This window comes from Doryrhamphus excisus, chromosome 23 (assembly GCF_030265055.1).
Source record: "Doryrhamphus excisus isolate RoL2022-K1 chromosome 23, RoL_Dexc_1.0, whole genome shotgun sequence".
NCBI lineage: Eukaryota > Metazoa > Chordata > Actinopteri > Syngnathiformes > Syngnathidae > Doryrhamphus > Doryrhamphus excisus.
In genome coordinates this window covers 8,257,664-8,273,013 of record NC_080488.1, presented here as the reverse complement: position 1 = coordinate 8,273,013, position 15,350 = coordinate 8,257,664, and positions in this window count along the sequence as shown.

The following is a 15,350-nucleotide window of genomic DNA, read 5'->3' as shown; positions in this document are numbered from 1 at the left end:
ACAGGTTATATAACACCTTGACACCGCAGAGAGATATTTTATTATCATGAAACTCACTCAACCAAATTGCTATGACAGATAAATTCCAATAAGGTGTCACATATACAATTTTTTTCCCTTATAATCTGTGGTATCAGGGCTTGACAATAACGATGTACCGATGGCCCGGGGCAAGTTAAAACAAAATTGGGGCAAGTAAATCCAATCAGTTATATTCCCGTCGGGCAAGTGCACTTTGGGGGTAGTCATGACTACTGCGTGTACATCTTTCAAAAACAATAAAGACTTGATGTACTCGTTTCCTGATCCTATCCATCCTGGTCACTCCCAATGAGAACCTCAGCATCCTTATCTCTGCTATCTCAAGTTCTGCTTCCTATCTATGCTTTCCTATCTATGCAAACCAATCCTTGCAAATCGTGAAATGGACCAATCAAAATAGTTTATTTAGTCCACAGTCCGCGTTCTACCCACACCCGTTCTTGTTCGCGATGAACCAATCAGCGATCGTTTGACTACGAAAACATTTATCATGGCGTCCCTGCCAACATCGTCTAATTCTTCAACAACTTGTGAAGGAAAACAGCAAAAAGTGATGAAACAGTGCCTCCTAAACAAGTATTTTATTAGCGGCAGCAAATCAAATGATGGCACAGGTGAGTGAATCACATTGCTGTGACAATTTGAAGCGGTCACAATGAAACACCACCGATTAGATCCAATACCAAGTGCTGATTTTGCACAAGCTACAAAATCTAGCGCTTCCATTTCTTCTCATTTTTTCTCACCTTTGCTTCATAAATTATTGTTTGACCATTGAGCATTTTTTTTCTGGATTAAAAACACTTTACTAGTACACAAATGTGTCTATTCAATAATGTTTCATTGTGGTGCACAACTTATAAAAGGCAAAGTGCCTAGAAGTCTCTTGACAATCCAGATTTCCATGCAACGTCATGATCTATGTAGGAAAACAACCACAAGAAATGACATTTCATCTTTATTTGAGATTCTCATGTGATGCCACAAAAATTATATGATTTCATTATGGCAGTCTTTTCATTTTACATGGGGCAAGTTCGGGCAAGTAGTTCTCACCTTAAGGGTTCCCCATGGGCAAGTAATTTTTGTTTTAATGTAAAGACCTTGGTATGTCATCCTTGAGTTTTGATAAATAAAGATTTTAAATTATTCAAACAGATTCAGAAAATACATTCCCACACTTGGCAACCTTTTTTTCAGTATTTTTATTGATTTTTTTTTTATCATTATCATTATGCTGCATCCATACCGCTAAATAGGCCCAGTGTATTGGCTGATTGGCACCTGCTCCTGCCAGTGGTTCCGCCCAGTGCCCAAGTCCCATAATAAAGGCACGACACGGTGCAAGATATGACACATTCCGTGGAGCACTGTCTCTGCCAATCAACCACACTTCATTGAAATTAGTAAAGAAATGTACACATTAATGCATATTTTTCATCATCAAGATTCATACATTATTCATGAGGAAATTCTGATTTTTTTGAAGACGGAAATCTCATCTTGCAATGTTAAGAGGAGTGGGAGTGGGGATGGGGGGGTCCTGATCATAGGAAAGTGTGAAATCTGAACTGAACTTTTTTCAGGTCATGAATGTGTTCTTAAAACTAGAATACTAGTCACTAGTCACCTTTACACTCCTTATATTACTCCTTATAACGGTTTCAGTGAGTTTCTGGGCCACTAATAAATAGTACACTGTGGACACTGTGCATGGTGGGAATGGTGTCCTACTGACTTCGACTTGCATGGAGGATTCGCTTTTGTCTGGAGGTTGCTGAGGTGGTCAAAAATCTCCTCAGGGTGGATTAGATCCGCAAGGAGTTTCTCAAAGCCCTGGATGCTGTGTGGTCTCTCCTGGTGGACACTATTCTGGAGCATTGTGTGGACATTGGCGTTCCTATGCAAGTATGTGGAAGTATGGAATTTGATCTTACGTTCATTTCATGTTTCCATGACTGTTCTGTTTCCTAACAGAGGAAATTATTAATAAAAAAAAAATATATCCAACCTATAAGTCATACATGTAATGGAATGCTTCCTAAGACTTTGTTAAAGGTTCTCACCGATGGTTTCCCCCCTCACAATCACTGTCCATCAATCAATTTTCTATCGCTTATCCTGGAGCCTATCCCAGTAAAAGTTGTGAAATTACTGTTTGTGACATTTATTTTCTCACATGCAATCCGTCTGTCAAACGTTTGGAGCATTTCTTGAAGTGTACTATTAGTTCTATTTCCAAGAAACGATGTATACATCCATTCATCTTCTGTACCGCTTATCCTCAGAAGGTTTACGGGCATGCTGGAGCCTATCCCAGCTGTCTTCGGGCGAGAGGCGGGATACACCCTGGACTGGTCGCCAGCCAATCACAGGGCACATATAGACAAACAACCATTCACACTCACATTCATACCTATGGACAATTTCACAATCACTGTCCATCAATCAATTTTCTATCGCTTATCCTTGCGAGTGTCGCAGGGGTGCTGGAGCCTATCTCAGTAAAAGTTGTGGAATTACTATTTGTGGCATTTATTTTCTCACATGCAATCTGTCTGTCAAACGTTTGGAGCATTTCTTGAAGTGTACTATTAGTTCTATTTCCACAAAACGATGTGTACATCCATCCATTTTCTGTCCTGCTTATCCCCACGAGGTTCGCAGGCATGCTGGAACCTATCCCAGTTGTTTTCAGGCGAGAGGCAGGATACACCCTGGACTGGTCGCCAGCCAATCACAGGGCACATATAGACAAACAACCATTCACACTCACATTCATACCTATGGGCAATTTGGAGTCGACAATTAACCTAGCATGTTTTTGGAATGTGGGAGGAAATCGGAGTACCCGGAGAAAACCCACATGCAAACTCCACACAGAGATGGGCAAGGGTGGAATTGAACTCAGGTCTCCTAGCTGTGCCTGTAGTTATTTTTATCATCAAGAAAATATTGCAATAATATAGTGTTGAGTAACCACCCATGATATATGTTGCCGTTTACAAACTAGAGTAGAGGAGCTAATCTAATGCTGCAGGTCAATGGGAGAAGTCTCCACCTACATCTTTTTCTCCCCTCTTGTCCTTTCATGCCATTTCTGAAGCTTTCTGATGCATTTGCGCTACTCCCCTCTTGCCCTGAAAAAAAAAAATCACTTTGTCACATAGCGACGCATCATTTCACACGCTAAATTTTTAAAAACTGGAGCTGGAAATCCTTTCTCAGCATGCAATATCCATTAGGGAGAAAATAATTCATATGATTCCTATGCATTATTTATCTATTAATGAAGAGAAAAATGTGCAACTCACACTTCTTGGCATTGCAACCCGACGATATTTTACCTTTCAGGAGTTGGGGGTTTCTGTGTACAAGCTACAACTGTAGCCTCACTGCATAATCTAGAGAGAGAAATGACTTTTGATCACATAGTAATGGGATTTAAAGTGCCCTCATCCCTCCATCACCTCCGCAAGATTCACTTCCTGGAGGTCCCATAAATCTTCCCTCTAGAGGTTGTTAGGGTCCAGCTGCTGTTTTTTTTTTTACTACACATTTGCTTTATTGTGGGATTGTCAGAGAGATGCTTTGGTCTAGAGACACACACACACACACACACACACACACACACACACAGGCATGAATTGTAGCATATTGATTAAGATTGTACCATTCTGACCACATAGGGGGTAGTCACGGCTGCTGCGTGTACATCTTTCCAAATAAATAATTTGATACAAAAACAATAAAGACTTGATGTACTCGTTTCCTGATCCTATCCATCCTGGTCACTCCCAATGAGAACCTCAGCATCCTCATCTCTGCTACCTCCAGTTCTGCTTCCTATCTAGGCTTTATTGTGGGATGGTCAGACACACACAGGTATGAATCTCTCACAGGAGAAGCACCTGATATCAACTGCACAGTTTATGGTCCATAGTAGGGCTGTCTTCTGAGTCTGATTCGAATATCAATCAAAATGTCATGTGATCAAGATTGTACCATTCTGACCACATAGGGGGTAGTCACGGGGCACATCTTTCCAAATAAATAATTTGATACAAAAACAATAAAGACGTGATGTACTCGTTTCCTGATCCTATCCATCCTGGTCACTCCCAATGAGAACCTCAGCATCTTCATTGATGCTATCTCCAGTTCTGCTTCCTATCTATGCTTTATTGTAGGATTGTCAGACACACACGGGTATGAATCTCTCACAGGAGAAGCAGCTGATATCAGCTGCACAGTTCATGGTCCATAGTAGTCTTAGAATAGTCAACTATTCGACAATTCTATTTGGAGGAGTCTGATTTGAATATCAATCAAAATGTCATGTGATCAAGATTGTACCATTCTGACCACATAGGGGGTAGTCACGGGGTACATCTTTCCAAATAAATTATTTGATATAAAAACAATTAAAACTTGATCCTATCCATCCTGGTCACTCCCAATGAGAAACTCAGCATCCTCATCTCTGTTATCTCCAGTTCTGCTCCCTATCTTTGCTTTATTGTGGGATTGTCAGAGAGATGCTTTGGTCTAGAGGACACACACACACACACACACATACAGGCATGAATAAAGAATAGTGTACCAAAACCTCCGTCGCCCTCTTTTGAATGCTGCACCAACTGAATGCACTGCCGACCACCACCTTGAAGTGTTGGAGTGCAGCGCAAAACACGGTCAGAGTGTCATTTGGAAGGAATACTGTAATCCTGTATGCAGAGGACAATTTCAGTCAAACAGAAAGGTTTGAGCAGCCAAGGGTGGCCTGTGTTGGGTTGTGGAGCTTTGTGTTGCTCTGCTGTGCAGGGGGAGCAGATGGAGACCTTGCAGGTGGGAGCGTGTGTGTTCATGGTACTAGCAGGGGCGAGGAGGAGTTGGATGTCAGAGTGCTTATATTTAAATGTCCGCAGGGCTTCTCATGGAAAAAAGCATTGAGGCTCAGACGCACACCTGCAATGACAACACTAAACAAATTCATGGTTCAATGATTTGGTCATTCTTTTTTTTTTTTTTTTTCATACAAAAGATGAACACTCAAGTGAATCATGCAGAGGTGCCCGTTGTAAAATATGCACAGCTGTCATAGTTTATGGAACATGTATTAATTTAGCAATGCAGGCACAGGCTTGCATATGTTTATAATACATTATTGTAAATGCAATCACGTTTGACAGTGTGTGGCCAGATGCTTTCATGTTTGCAAATTGAGTTAAATCCCGGAGACATTACAGAAGCTGACCTTTCACCACAAATAAACAATACCAGTGATGCTGCTGGTTCTCTGCAGCCCGCAGCTTTTACAGGTCAGAAAGACTAATCTGACTTAAAACTGGATACATATGTGGAAGCACTAATGCTTTTGGCAGTAGTGTGTGGTTAAACAAACACGCTGGGAAATGCTGAATCCCAAAATATATTATGACTTAATGTTTGATTTAAAATATTCAAATTATTTTGCTGCATTTGTTCATGTCAGCAGTTTATCTTTCCTCTATCTTTCCTTGCAGTGGCATCAGCCCGACCCTTAGCTTTTGTTTATGCAGCTGCCCTTACCCTTTTCCATCACTTGCTAAATAATTGACTTGTACCTCTCCTTTTGATATGGACTTTAATGCTTTTTTTCCCTCCAACCTTGGAAAACTGCACTCCTAAGTGCTCTTCTCTCACAGGAGAAGCACCTGATATCAGCCGCACAGTTCATGGTCCATAGTAGGGCTGTCTTGGAATAGTCAACTATTCGACAATTCTATTTGGAGGAGTCTGATTCGAATATCAATCAATATGTCATGTGATCAAGATTGTACCATTCTGACCACATAGGGGGTAGTCACGGCTGCTGCGTGTACATCTTTACAAAGAAATTATTTGATACAAAAACAATAAAGACTTGATGTACTTGTTTCCTGATCCTATCCATCATGGTCACTCCCAGTGAGAAACTCAGCATCCTCGTCTCTGCTATCTCCAGTTCTGCTTCATGTCTCCAGGCCACATTTTCTCTTCTTTGCCTCCTTTTTCACAATCTCAATTGTTCTGAACTGTTGACACAAAGTACTTAAATTTCTCCACCTTCTGTATCTCTTCTCACTGTAACCTCACTCTTCCACTTGGGTCCCTCTCAGTCAACAATGCACAAAATCAAAGAAATCAAGAAGATCCTTAGTTGATAGTATTCTTGATATTGGCCTTATTGTACATTAATGCAAAAAAAAAAAAAACATGTCAAATGTCTATTTCAGTTTTTAGTGCAGTAAAATAAAACTAAAGTACACATGTGGTCTTTACAATGCATTTCAGGAAGTTACTATACTTAAGCATCAGACTGTGGAACAGGGAAATAAAATAAAAACACAGAAGTTGTCAATTAAAAGCAACTTGTGGGACTGACAGTAGTTCATAAATTCCTACTCCATTGATCAGTTTCATTTTTCATATACTAGCGAAATATGATCAGCAGGTTGGTTGTGTTGATGTTTCAATTGTTAAGTTTCTACTCCATGTTTACATTCAGTATTAATTATCTGATGGTGGTGTATATTGTGTTTATATATTGTGTTCTTGTTATGTAGAAATCTCAAGTTTCAGAAATCGATGAGAGTGCCAAAGGGTTGAAAATGACCAAATATGAAAAATCATCCATACATACGTACAATTGTCCTTCTACAATTGTGCTTTGAATTTCACAGCTTACCATATCATACATTCCAATAAATGCCATTAAAAATCCAAGTCCCTGAAAACTTTAAAGAGGTACAATATGTGAACAAAACAAAACAAACACTCTCCTTTGGCATTGTTCTGCTTATTATAACTCAATGAAGACAATTTGACACCAAAATGATTATGCATCCAGGCAAGGAAACGAAGCAACGAAGGGACACAGGCTCCTGAAATGGTAGGAAAAAAGTGATATTCTGTTGAAATGCAAAGTATTGGGAGGTTTTGTTCCAGAGGCATGCAGGGTGAAATTGGCCTATAAACACACAAGCATACTAATGTCTCACGGTGCCTCCACCTTCAGCCTGCTTTGGAATAACCACAGCATTATAATTGACTTGTAGTTCACAATGGCAACGCATATATTTGCATCAAATAAAGTTAGCCCTTTCTACAACTCCTGGCTAAATCTGTGTGTGTGTGTGTGTGTGTGTGTGTGTGTGTGTGTGTGTGTGTGCATGGCTTCAGGTGTAAAGACAAAAGAGATTTGTTGCATCGCTAATGCAGAGTTGAGTGCTGAAATGAATTTGCTTTGAGGATGTGGTGCTTCTAACCTTGACAAGGTTCAGTAAATTGGTTCGGTTGCTTTGTCCTGCAGCTCTTTTCCTTCTCCACTGTAAACAGTTCATTGCATGACATCAAAAAGCTAGAAATAGTGTACGGGAGCTGTGACTCATACAGAAAATATCCAAAAAACATACTTTTTATGGTTGATAATTGCCAAAATGACTCTGCGTAATGCTGACTAGACGATCGTTATATCAACATTTGTACTATGGAGATAAAACGTTTGGCTTGATTACACATGACGGACAAAAAATGCTGATCTTGAGAACTGCAATCTTTGTGTGTAATTGACGGGTTTGGGGTTTGAGAGGCGAAATCGACACTTAATTTTGCTTTAACTCCAACTATTTTATAGTTGTTCATTTATCTATGACAGCAGTATGATAAAAATGTTGTGTTAAGGGGCATTTCTTGTGTTTCTTGTGTTTAATCCATGAGCTGATACCTCTGAAAATCATGAAAAAATATGATTGAGAGTGTGTGATCTAATAATATTTTAAAATTTTTCCCCACCTATAAGCAATATCTTGAAAAATGAAGATTAAGAATTTATCTAATGTACGGTGAGATCCATGGTGGTTACCACAAAGGACACACAGCTAGGAGACCCGGGTTCGATTCCCCACCTGTTCTCCCCGTGCATGCATTTGTTTTCTCCAGGTACTCCCACGTTCCAAAAAACATGCTAGGTTAATCGGCGACTCCAAATTGTCCATAGGTATGAATGTGAGTGTGAATGGTTGTTTGTCTATATGTGCCCTGTGATTGGCTAGCGACCAGTCCAGGGTGTACTCCGCCTCTCGCCCAAAGACAGCTGGGATAGGCTCCAGCACGCCCGCGATCCTTGTGAGGAAAAAGCGGTAGAAAATGAATGAATGAATTCAGTAACTTGGATGCACGGTGGATGAGTGGTTAGCCACACAGCTATGAGACCCGAGCTCAATTCCACCCTCGGCCATCTCTGTGTGGAGTTTGCATGTTCTCCCCGTGCATGCGTGGGTTTTCTCCGGGTACTCTGATTTCCTCCCACATTCCAAAAACATGCTAGGTTAATTGGCGACTCCAAATTAATCATACGTATGAATGTGAGTGTGAATGGTTGTTTGTCTATATGTGCCCTGTGATTGGCTGGCGACCAGTCCAGGGTGTACCCCGCCTCTCACCCAAAGACAGCTGGGATAAAATCAGAAAATTAATGAATTAATAATCTAATATCTAATTAAGGCACTGACCCATATCCAACATGTTATGTACTTCCCCTAGAAAAAAGTTTTTCAGGGTCAAGAGAAAACTGTACATCGGTTCAATGCTATGGTGACTTCATAAAGTATGTGAAAAACAGTCACTCTGTAACTACGTTTATTGGATCAGATGCCGACAATATTTGTTGTCCATTTATCATGATCACTTTCCTAAACTTGTATTCACCACGGTGGATTTAAAGTAAAAAATATACTTCACAACTCCGCAGGGGGTACCCTGAGTCTTTGAAGAGCTCCGTCTTTATCTTGACCAGCAACACCATTTGTGTGTATCACACCTCTAACATAAAAAAGTAGAATGAAATCAATTAAAGGTCGTAAAATTACGAGCTTTTGCGTGCACTTTTTGCGGGTCACACATGCATATGCATCTAGTAAGTGAGTCAGCACCACGATTGCTATTCATTTGAACTCCCCGGCAGGATTTCAGGCAATAAAAATGGAAATCTAAGCATGAGAGCCACTTACACATAAACAGACACACAACAAGCTGTATGGCATTATAGCTTTCTTGATGGGTGACCATTTTCTGCAGCTTTTTACACCTCTGCTTTAAATTTCTGCTCTGCAGTGTACTACGTACCTCCTAACTTAAGCAATAATACTTAAGCATAAGCTGATGCAGTAATGGGTAGAGGCAAGAGTGAATCATCTGTGCACATTAGAATTTGCATGTTAGATTTGGATTTTTTTTTTTTTTTTTTTTTTTTAAAGGCTTGTGTAGGGAAAGACCAGCAGAGCCCTCGGCGCTTGGCACAAAAATATCCCTAAATCCCCACTCCCACCCAGGGCAGTGACACGTGCTGTGACTAACCCTGTTTCATGATTATACCGTTCAGATTATTCTACAGAAAAAGCGTGTCTAAATAATCACACTGTGGTGCTAAACATTCATTATTAGTATTATGAGCAAGCATCAACAGCTCCTTGTTTCTGTCCTGAATATGAAATGTACCTGTGAAAGAACCTGATGTGGGGGCTGCTGCAATCAACCTCACCCTGAGAGCCAACCCAGATAAAAATAGGTGGTTATGATAAGGAGGGATACAAAGTATAGAAGCTATAATCGGTACTTAATGACTGTAAGCAAACAAAAGATAAAGCGCTGAAAGTACAGTGGTTGAACATAATCCTCTCCGGGAGGCTGGACAACCTTTGCTATGTTTGAGTTTTGCAACATAGGAAATCATGGAAATAATACAATTTGCAAATTTGAAATATAGAGACAACAAATTGAATTGTAAAAATAAACATTTGTTTAAATGAAAGGAAAAGGAGGCACCACAGCTCTCTTTGGTCACATGGTCATTTCTTAAAAAGGCTACAACACGCCAGGAACAGAACCAATGTTGTAAAGTGTAAATTGCTCAGCCAGCATTAAGCAGGTATAACATGTACAGCAGTTAGCAAAATTGACGGGGGGCCAGACTATATATTTTACACATATAACAATCCACCTGGAATTATTGTATCTGTAAGTGTTATGCAATCTGCAATATGTGCTTATGCCCCTTTTTTCAGGAGCATTTTGTAAACATAAAAAAAGTTGTCTCAAGCCATGATGCCAGGTTGTGTGTTAAGTTTCAATGAAATACTTTGGAAAAAACGGGCGGGCCGTATTTAAACACTTGGCGGGCCGGGTGTGGCCCCCGGGCCGTAGTTTGCACATCCCTGATGTACAGGCTTCACACCACCAGCTGAGTAGTGCAACCAATATTTCAAAGTGCATGCAGAGGTAAATGAATCAGCTGAATTTATTATTAAGCAGTATTTTGCACAACACGGCAGGAACAGAACCAATGTTGTAAGGAGCAAATTCCTCAGCCAGCATTAAGCAGGTATAACCTATATGGGTTTCACACCAACAACTGAGTAGTGCAACCAATATTTCAAAGCGCCTGCAGAGGTAAATAAAGCTGCTGAATTTACTTACCAGTGTTTTGCACAATACGGCAGGAGCAGAACCAATGTTGTAAGGAGCAAATTGCTCGGCCAGCATTAAGCAGGTATAACCTGTATGGGTTTCACACCAACAACTGAGTAGTGCAACCAATATTTCAAAGCGCCTGCAGAGGTAAATAAAGCTGCTGAATTTACTTACCAGTGTTTTGCACAATACGGCAGGAGCAGAACCAATGTTGCAAGGTGCTCCTTGCAAAATGAATCAGCTGAATTTATTAACCAGTGTTTTGCACAACACAGCAGGAACAGAACCAATGTTGTAAGATACAAATTACTCAGCTAGCATTAAGCAGGTATAACCTGTATGGGTTTCACACCAACAACTGAGTAGTGCAACCAATATTTCAAAGTGCATGCAGAGGTAAATAAAGCTGCTGAATTTACTAACTACTGTTTTGCACAACACAGCAGGAACAGAACCAATGTTGCAAGGTGCTCCTTACAAAATGAATCAGCTGAATTTATTAACCTGTGTTTTGCACAACACGGCAGGAGCAGAACCAATGTTGTAAGGAGCAAATTCCTCAGCCAGCATTAAGCAGGTATAACCTGTATGGGTTTCACACCAACAACTGAGTAGTTCAACCAATATTTCAAAGTGCACACAGAGGTAAATAAAGCTGCTGAATTTACTAACTACTGTTTTGCACAACACAGCAGGAAGAGAACCAATGTTGCAAGGAGCAAATTACTCAGCCAGCATTAAGCAGGTATAACCTGTATAGGTTTCACACCAACAACTCAGTAGTGCAACTAATATTTAAAAGTGCATGCAGAGGTAAATAAAGCTGCTGAATTTACTAACTACTGTTTTGCACAACACAGCAGGAACAGAACCAATGTTGCAAGGTGCTCCTTGCAAAATGAATCAGCTGAATTTATTAACCAGTGTTTTGCACAACACAGCAGGAACAGAACCAATGTTGCAAGGTGCTCCTTGCAAAATGAATCAGCTGAATATATTAACCAGTGTTTTGCACAACACAGCAGGGACAGAACCAATGTTGTAAGGAGCAAATTACTCAGCTAGCATTAAGCAGGTATAACCTGTATGGGTTTCACACCAACAACTCAGTAGTGCAACTAATATTTCAAAGTGCATGCAGAGGTAAATGAATCAGCTGAATTTATTAAGCAGTTTTGCACAACACAGCAGGAACAGAACCAATGTTGTAAAGAACAAATTACTCAGCCAACATTAAGCAGGTATAACCTGTGTGGGTTTCACACCAACAACTCAGTAGTGCAACCAATATTTCAAAGTGCACGCAGAGGTAAATAAAGCTGCTGAATTTACTAACTACTGTTTTGCACAACACAGCAGGAACAGAACCAATTTTGCAAGGTGCTCCTTGCAAAATGAATCAGCTGAATTTATTAAGCAGTGTTTTGCACAACAGAGCAGGAACAGAACCAATGTTGCAAGGAGCAAATTACTCAGCCAGCATTAAGCAGGTATAACCTGTATGGGTTTCACACCAACAACTCAACCAATATTTCGAAGTGCATGCAGAGATAAATTAATCAGCTGAATTTATTAAGCAGCGTTTTGCACAACACAGCAGGAACAGAACCAATGTTGTAAGGAGCAACAACTGGGTAGTGCAACTGATATTTCAAAGCACATGAAGAGGTTTATATCGAGCTGCTGTATTCTAATCAGTCAAGATACTTCCAAAGATAGCAACCGGGAGGTTGTCTACAGCCACAGTTGTGAATCCCAGCGTTGTTTGTTTGTATATCCTGGCTATTATTTGGTGGTATTAGGTGGTAATTGCAGCATTTACAGTAAGTCAGCCTACTTTATGTAACTTCTGGTGCATGTTGTTCTTCTCTTAAAAATCCTTGTTAAAAGTTTGTCCTTCTGTTGAAATAAGTGTGGGAAAATAAGCACAAGAGAAAGATGCACACTAACAGAGTTAATCCTTTGATGCTTGCTGAACTGCGCTTTGAAGTACGCTGATATCAGGCAAAGTCATGCATGAGGGCAAAGATTTGAGTATGTATATTGAGGCTCAATTGTACTTTCTAGGCTTCACCTTATATCGTAAATATTAGGATGGAAGGGTTTTGTTTTCATTTATTAAATGTTTCTCTCTCATATGTTTTTTTTTAAAGATAAGCAGTACAGAAAATGGTTGGATGGTTGGATTGATGCCTTCTTCATAGTAATTTCCTAGCTGGCAGTTTCTCCACAGGCAATTGAATCAGGCACTCATTTTGACACCTACTGAACATTACATGTTTAATAACAGGGTTACCCCTTTTTTAAAATTATCTACAATTACAATAAATTGGTGGGTCGGTACATTTCTGGAATTAAGTGTGCACTTTCACCAAATTTTGAGTCCAGACACATCTGCGTCTATTTCTATCTCTGCTCTTAATCTTTTGGATTTGCGATCCAAAGGTTGAAGGGCAGGAAAAGTGCTGAGATTATTTGACTACAGTCTCGATACAATAAAAACACATAAAGAAACAAATCCACCAATCAAAGTGTAGTTTCAAATGGTTAGCGCGCAGACCTCACAGCTAGGAGACAAGGGTTCGATTCCACCCTCTGGCATCTCTGTGTGGAGTTTGCATGTTCTCCCCGTGCATGCATGGGTTTTCTCCAGGTACTCCGGTTTCCTCCCACATTCCAAAAACATGCTAGGTTAATTAGCGACTCCAAATTGTCCATAGGTATGAATGTGAGTGTGAATGGTTGTTTGTCTATATGTGCCCTGTGATTGGCTGGCCACCAGTCCAGGGTGTACCCCGCCTCTCGCCCGAAGACAGCTGGGATAGGCTCCAGCATACCAGCGAACCTCGTGGGGATAAGCGGTACAGAAAATGGATGGATGTACACATCGTTTCGTGGCAATAGTACTAATCGTACACTTCAAGAAATGCTCCAAACCTTTGACAGACGGATTGCATGTGAGAAAATAACACGACCCTCGTGAGGATAAGCGGTAGAAAATGAATGAATTAATGAATGTTTCATTCAAGCTACAGAGATGGCCGAGGGTGGAATTGAACTTGGGTCTCCTAGCTGTGAGGCCTGCGCACTAACCACTCATCCGCCATGCAGCCACTATTTGATTAGAAACTATTATTTTGCAGTATAGTCTGCCTGGATTTCGTTGTGATTGGCTGGCGACCAGTCCAGGGTGTACCCTGTCTCTCGCCCGAAGACAGCTGGGATAGGCTCCAGCACCCCCGCGACCCTAGTGAGAAAAAGCGGTAGAAAATGAAAGAATGAATGAATGCTCTGTAGAGAACAACACTTTTTATTGTAAAAAGGAAATAATCTGTGACATGGTCAGTTAGAAAACTTTAAATATGCAGTATAATTTACTAGTGATTTAGATTTGTGCAAATGCATTTTGTCCATTTTTATTCCCTCTTGGTGTAAATGTAAATGTTGTCTGGCTTCACTGTATGTTCCAACCTGGTGATTGACTGGTGCAGCATGCAGCCCACCTCCGATGTCAGATGGAAATGGCACTGCCTCCACACATCAACCCCCCCACCCCGACCCCCACCCCCACCAGCCTGTCTGCAGGATAAAGAAAGAATGTGCGAGTATTTGGAGTTGTAGATGTCGACAGAATATTACCGCCTTCTAGTACGACTGTGTGTGCTGTTGCATCACACACATCTGGCATGTGAGTTTAGTTTGGGGGAAGGGATTTGCATCGCCATTAATCGCACTCTCTTGTCTTGTTTCAAGCTACGTATGATTTGGATATCTGAACACACCCAAAATTGTGAAGATGCTGAACACATTTTAACTGATTGTGAATATTGTATTGACGCGATTATACAGTAAACCTCGGATATATCGGATTCAATTGTTCCCACTGGTTTTATCCGATATAAGCGAAATCCGTTACATGCGTATACCGAAAAATGTCCGTTTTACGCATATATCGGATTTATATCCGGTATATGCGTAAATCGGATTTTATCCGTTATAAAAAGGCACTTCCTTGACTATGTTTCCAATGTACCTGGACGCGCAGGCAACGCTGCAAACGCTGCAAATGACGTCGTATAGCGGCCTGTCACGATTCGGCGAATCGGAGCGCCACGATGCGGCCATCCGATATATGCGAGGGAAATTTAATGGAAATGCATTGGAACGGGACTGGAGATTTTGTCCGAAATAGGCGAAATCCGTTATAAAAAATCTGATATATGCAATGAATTTTTATTGGAAATGCATTACAGAAAAATTGGTTCTTTTTTATCTGTCCGTTGTGAGCGAATTTCCGATATATCCGAGTCCGATATATCCGAGGTTTACTGTACAACGACACTTCTTTTCAAGACAAGCTCTCTGGGTTGCAAATGTGTGTGAGTGACAGGAAGAAAACCTCCGACTAACTTGTTTTGCATTGGTTTGCATTTATAAAACTCCAGAACAAATTAGTTCCTATGAGGGCGGCATGGTGATCGGGTGGTTAGCGCGCAGACCTCACAGTTAGGAGACCAGGGTTCGATTCCACCCTTGGGCATCTTCTCCCCGTGCATGCGTGGGTTTTCTCCGGGTACTCCGGTTTTCCTCCCACATTTCAAAAACATGCTAGGTTAATTGGCGACTCCAAATTTTCCATAGGTATGAATGTGAGTGTGAATGGTTGTTTGTCTATATGTGCCCTGTGATTGGCTGGCGACCAGTCCAGACAACTAGGATAGGCTCCATCACCCCCGCGACCCTCGTGAGGAAAAAGCGGTACAGAAAATGAATGAATGAATGAGTAGTTCCTATGAGGCACCATAGTGACCAAAATT